Here is a 6000-nt window from a genome sequence, read left to right on the forward strand (position 1 = left end):
TTATTATTGTCTAGGGGATAGGCATGAAGGGACTAAAAAGCTTGTTCAGGTGGGGTTTCTGTTGTGGTGTACTGTGGCCACAGCCTGACGATAGCTTGGGAGGGTGCTGGAGCTTTTAGGCCTGCTTGAACAGCAGTTCTGGCTGGAGCATGCTTTAAACCTTCTGGTTTCTGACTGGTAGGCTTGCTGTGTGTTGTGACAAAGGAATATAGCTCACTTCTGTGGAATCGAGCAGTTTTAGCTCTTGGAGGGTTAACTGAGATTCCTTGAGGCTTTTTGCTCAGGCAATCTCTATTTTCAGTGTGCCTCATGCTATTGTGTGTACACTTACAATGGGGTTTTTGTACCTAGTGAGTGCCCCTACTACTCTTACACATTCAGCTGTGAATTGAACTCTTGATCTCAGTTCCAGCTCTTACCTGCTGAGATTTACTCTCTGTCCCCTTTGAACAGCCTTTTCCTCAGAGGCCAGCATGACACTTGTGGTCTAGTGGGTGATGGTTCTGCTGCTTGTGGCTTCCCACCCTGTTCAGCATTTCAGTATGGTCTTTGCTGCTGAGGTGCTATGGCATGGTGTGCTCTAGAGATTATTTTTAATTATATCTGCCAGGACTTACATCTATATCAGACACTTGTGTGATACAGATAGACTCTTGATGATGTTTGTAGTTATTTAGCTTGTGTAAGTAATGGCTTTTCATGACATCTGTTAATGACTTATGGTTAGTCTGTGCATGCAGTGGGGCTGATGGAATTTGTCCATGCCAGAGATGAGTTTCTGTCTGAAAATTTCCCTTTCTCCCAAGGTTTTTCACCCATGATACACTCAAAGCATCTCAGCTATGTTTTATTGATGGTCTGCACTTGCCTGGTGCTCTCAAATGAGGACATCTCCAGCATCTGGTTGCACTTTTGGCGTTAAATCCTGCTGTTAGCATTACTTCTGGGATTGCTGTTACAATCCAGCTGGAATCATGTTGGCAGGAGGTCAGAAAGCATTGCTGAACATGTAGCAATTCTCTGTCTGCTTGCTGTGGAGCTGAAGGTCTCTGGATCTGTTAAGGTCCCTCTGCAGAATGCTCCTTACTCACTTCTTGTCAGGAATTTTCTCTGTCTCTGCATTTGTTGTGCTGTCTTTGAGGGGTTTTTATTTGCCTGTTCTTCTGCTCTTCTTATCTCTATCTGTCATTTAACCCCCTGAGCCCCTGCGCTCTGAGCCTGTATACTTAGGCTAAACTACTGGTTGTTAGCGTACTCATCCTTCTCTTGGATACCTGTAGTTACTTCAGCTCCTGGAGGACATTTCTGTGGGGGATTAGATCTGTCCTACAACATTTCCTGCTGGCTGGAGTAGTATGGCCATTGAATGACCTTGTCTTTCACTGGGAAATACATAAGGTCTAGAAATTAGGTGTAGATACTACAGTCCTCAGCCTCTTAATGTAAGTACTGATTTCCACTTCTGCTTCTTGATTTCAGGGTGTTATGTTTGGGGATGTTTTGTTATGTTTTACTAAAAGTTTTTACAGTCTCTCTTTAAGAGAGCACTGTGTTCATTGGACAAGGCAAGTGATTTGTTTTTTTTCCAAGCATTACTTCATGCAAAGTGTCTTTTTTTTTTCTCTCCTTTTATTTGAGATAGAAGGCAGCTTTATTCCTTTGATTTTTATCTCCTGTGGCCAACTGGGTTGCTAGGCAAGAAAGCCTAGCAGCTAATGTTACTAGCAAGGTTTTTCCTAACATCCTGCCTTTCTGCTGTGCTTCTCAAAGTCAGAATCATAATGACTATTATGACTGTGTCTGGTTTGGTTTTAGGGGTTTTTTGTTATTTTTTTTTTTTAAGGGGACTGTGGGCTGTCTGTAAAATTAGCTTTAATCTGAAATAATAAGCAAAGTGTTAGTATTTGCAAGTCCTTGGTTCTAGTTGTGGCTGTTGCTGACAGTATGTGGTCTTGGTCATGGGTAGCACCTGTACTGGTAGCAAGGAGTGGGGGGAGGATGGAAGGAGCTAGAGGGAAGGTCTTAGTTGCTGTTTTTTCAAGAGAGGGAGTTAAGACAGATGTTAAAGGAAAGAAATTTTGTTATGAGCCTGGACACAATTAATGTAGATATAGCTGAAATGAAAAGTAAGATGTAAACAGATAATGAATGAGGAGAGTGTACCTTTTTACCTGAATAAGATGTAAGGCTAGCAGGAGCCTGGATGGGATCTCTGTGCGTGATGCTGCAAAAAATAGATGTCTGGGAAATGCAGAAGGTAGAAATACTTGTGTGGGAGTTGTCAAATGATATGGAATAAGGGGACTGCACTTAAATGTTCTACTAATGATTTCTGCAAGCTTTTGTCTGTGGCAGTGGAGACAAACTACAAATTTAAGACCCCTGGAAGATGAGAAAGCGCTTCAGAAGGCAGTGTGGTCCTCCCTGGTAGCAGCTAACAAGGATCAGGTGCTGTCAATCTCTACTCAAGTTAACTAGGCCAGGAGGTGTTTGCTGCTGGTAGGTGGTTGGTGATACTACCTGCCCCCTCACAAAAAAAGGGGAAGACAAAGAATGTACGAGTTGAAAAACAACTTGTGGTTGAAGAGTTTTGGTGCAGCAGAAGCAGGGTGAGTAATATTTACCATTTAGCCATGTAACCATTTGAAGTGAGAAAGCAGAGTGCAAGGGAGAGGCAAATAAAGCCTTTAGTTTGCAGTATTAGCTGTCACTAAGGATAAAAGGGAAAATTAGTCTGGCTCAGGCTGAAGTTAAATAAGCTCATGTAAGAAACTTGCTGGGTTTAGAATATTTTGTGGAATGGTGCAGGGACAATCCTGCTCAAAGTGCTCCTGTTGGATCCCCCAAGCTGCAGAGGCAGAGGGATGTTGGAAAGGGAGGTGCTCGTATGGTAGAGCTGATTCTCTTCTGATTGATAGGGCTTTTATGGTTTTATTTGTCTGGCAGTACATGAGAGAAATGAGATACCCTGGACTAAATCTTTGGCTCGTGTTCATGATTGAAGCTTCATTTCAAAATAGTCTCACAGAAATCAAACCACTTTTACAGGTGTGACATGCTTTTATGTGACCTCCTGAGAGAAGGCTTGCTTCCTCTGTTACCTCTTGCAAACCCCTTGGCCCCAGGAGTCTGCAGCCTACAGCTTGGAGTTAGTGTTGTAGACAGCTACAACTAGCTGGGTGTTTTCTGGGCGAGGAGCTAGTTGTGATGGAATTAGTAAATATTTTTACTGTGCATGTGGAAAATTATATGGCCCTTAAACCAGAAATGGGGAAAGTAAATACTTTAGGAATGTCTTAATTTAATACCCCAACTAAGGAACAGTGAAATGGTGTAGACCAAGTAAGACAAGTGTAGCACCTACACGCTACCTACCTAGATTACTAGTGAAACATGCATTATACTAGTAGGAGATGTTTCATAGATTTGTAAAGGGAGGATGATGTGTTATTACAGCAACAAAGCTGAGCTCAAAAAATGGTTTTGAGACCTACATTGAGTTTTTTGAAACCTGAATTAAGGAGTTAGTAAGACTGCCATCTGCTAATGTGACAGTACATGACAAGTAGAAGTAGTAGTACCCCCCTTTTAAGAGAGGAGTAAGTTGGGACAGAGTGTGGAGTCCTGCATGACCTTGGACATCAGAGACAGGAACAAAATCTCTTTAGGACTTGAACTATTGCTTTGTACTATACTGCATTGCTTACTGAAACACTGAGTGAGGGGTGGGAGTGGGCAGTGACCTGAATAAAGCAGAACATGTCACGTAACACCATGAGTCAGGCAGAGACTAGACCAGGTAGGTTTATAGATGTTAGAAGGAAATTGATTGATGGAATTTTACTTCCAGGTTTGGAAGAACAATGCTGAAAGGTCTGTTCAGTGGTGAGGTTTGTTGTTAAAGAAGAGAAGGATAAAAATTGATGTGCTTTTCTGTAGATGACAACTGTACAAATAAATGGAAAGTGCCACTTAAAGACATGTTTGATGAGCTATTATAATATATCAAGTTTACATCCCATACCTGATAGAAGGGAGCAGAGGCAAGAGTGCAGTTTGAGGTAATCCTGGTACTGCTACAGCTAGAATGATCTGTGCTGCTAACCTCTGTTACCTTGAGCAGCTGCCAAAGCTCCAGCATTCAGAGAGCAGGTGGGTGCCGAGTTCCTGCCTTGCCAGTGACGCAGCAAAACCTCCGTTCTGGCTCCCGCGTGCTGGATAATTGAGGGAGCAACAATGGGAGAAAGGAAATTACAGGGGAGCACAAGTCCCTGGAGGAATTTTAATATCCTTGCTTTTCTCTCTCTGCCTCTGTAGGAGGTTTGTGTGCCCCGGGCCACTGACCAAGGCAAGTGTGCTGTGTTTTGCTCCTTGTAGGTGAGGGCTGATGGGGCTAAGGAGACTTGCTATAAGTGATGACGCAGTTGCTCATGCTCTGCCATACCCAGTCCATATCTAGACACCGGAGATGATAGGACAGTGCTGTCACCAGAGGGTGAGGCGAGTGAGAAGAAGCAGACTCAAAGGGGCTAGATGCTTCAGTGCTGGTGGTAGGGTCAGGCATTTACACCCCGATGGAGTTAGTGAGTAAGAGCTGCTTTGAAGGGGACCTACTGATTTTTTTTTCTGCCAAATAAACGTAGGTTAAAGAATGAAGGAAGCTGTTACAAATCTAGCAGGCGGTTTTGTCTTGTGTCTTGTGCTGGCACAGTTATTGTGGTTAAAAAGATCTTTCTGTCAGTGCAGCTTTTGCCTGGAAAGACAGGAGTAAGCTCTTGTAGTGCATTTTTGCCAGGAAAGGCTATGCTCGCCCTACAAGCCGTAAAGCAAGGTGTAACTGTAGTGACAGCTCACATCATAGACCTGGCCTTGGTGTAAAAGTCACAGAATCCCAGAATCAACCAGGTTGGAAGAGCCCTCTGGGCTCATCGAGTCCAACCATTGCCCTGACACCACCATGGCAACTAGACCATGGCACTAAGTGCCATGTCCAGGCTTTTCTTAAACCCCTCCAGAGATGGTGACTCCACCACCTCCCTGGGCAGCCCCTTCCAATGGCTAATGACCCTTGCTGAGAAGAAATGCTTCCTAATGCCCAACCTGACCCTCCCCTGGCCAAGCTTGAGGCTGTGCCCTCTTGTCCTATCGCTGGTTGCCTGGGAGAAGAGGCCGACTCCCACTTCACTACAACCTCCCTGTTTATTTGAACTAGGTCTTAGTTAAGCACATGTTGTAAGAGAATGAGTGTTTGTTTTGTTTTGTTTTTTTCTTTTCTGGGTATGTAGTGTATTGTCAAAGAGGAACTCATCACGTTAGTGTGTGGTTTGGTTTGGTTTGTTTTTTAATAGCATCTCCCAGTGAGGAGAACACGCTCAGAAAGGATTTGGAAAAGAGTAATTGTCACTTCCAAGCTTGACAGTGGTTTTGAGCCTCCCTTATCTCTGTTTTGTGTCTTTAATTTGGTGGGGTGAGAGGGAAAGTGATCCCTCATCCAGCTAAACACATCTGGCTCCAAACTTGGGTTTGTTTGCTTGAGATTGAGACATGCAGATGAGCTCTCTGTAAATGTTTAATGAAAGGGGTTAGAGTGGTAGTACTTGTGTTATGCTTTGGACATGATGTGTGTGTTTTTCTCTTTTTTTTTTTTTTTTTTTAATTTTATTTTCCTTCTTGGTATTTTAATCCTGCTGAGTTTGAGAATCAGAGTATTCAGTTTTTAAAAAGTCAGTGATGGGAGATGGAGAAATGAGATGTTTAACTTACAGCACAGCTTCTTGAAGAGAGCATGTGTCTCAACTTCTGTTTTGTGAGAAAGTTGATTTTTTTCCCCCCAAGCAGATTCTGCTCTGGGAGAAGTGACATCACGAGGGGCAGAATTGGGCTGATTCTTACTGCTTTTGAAAAAAAACTACTTTAGGAATGTAAAAACTGTGTTGTTGAGATACTAAGGTGAAAAATACACTGCAAATATAAATAATGTGGAGACAAATTGACCTTGTT

Source organism: Nyctibius grandis, chromosome 6 (assembly GCF_013368605.1).
Source record: "Nyctibius grandis isolate bNycGra1 chromosome 6, bNycGra1.pri, whole genome shotgun sequence".
Classification (NCBI taxonomy): Eukaryota; Metazoa; Chordata; class Aves; order Nyctibiiformes; family Nyctibiidae; genus Nyctibius; species Nyctibius grandis.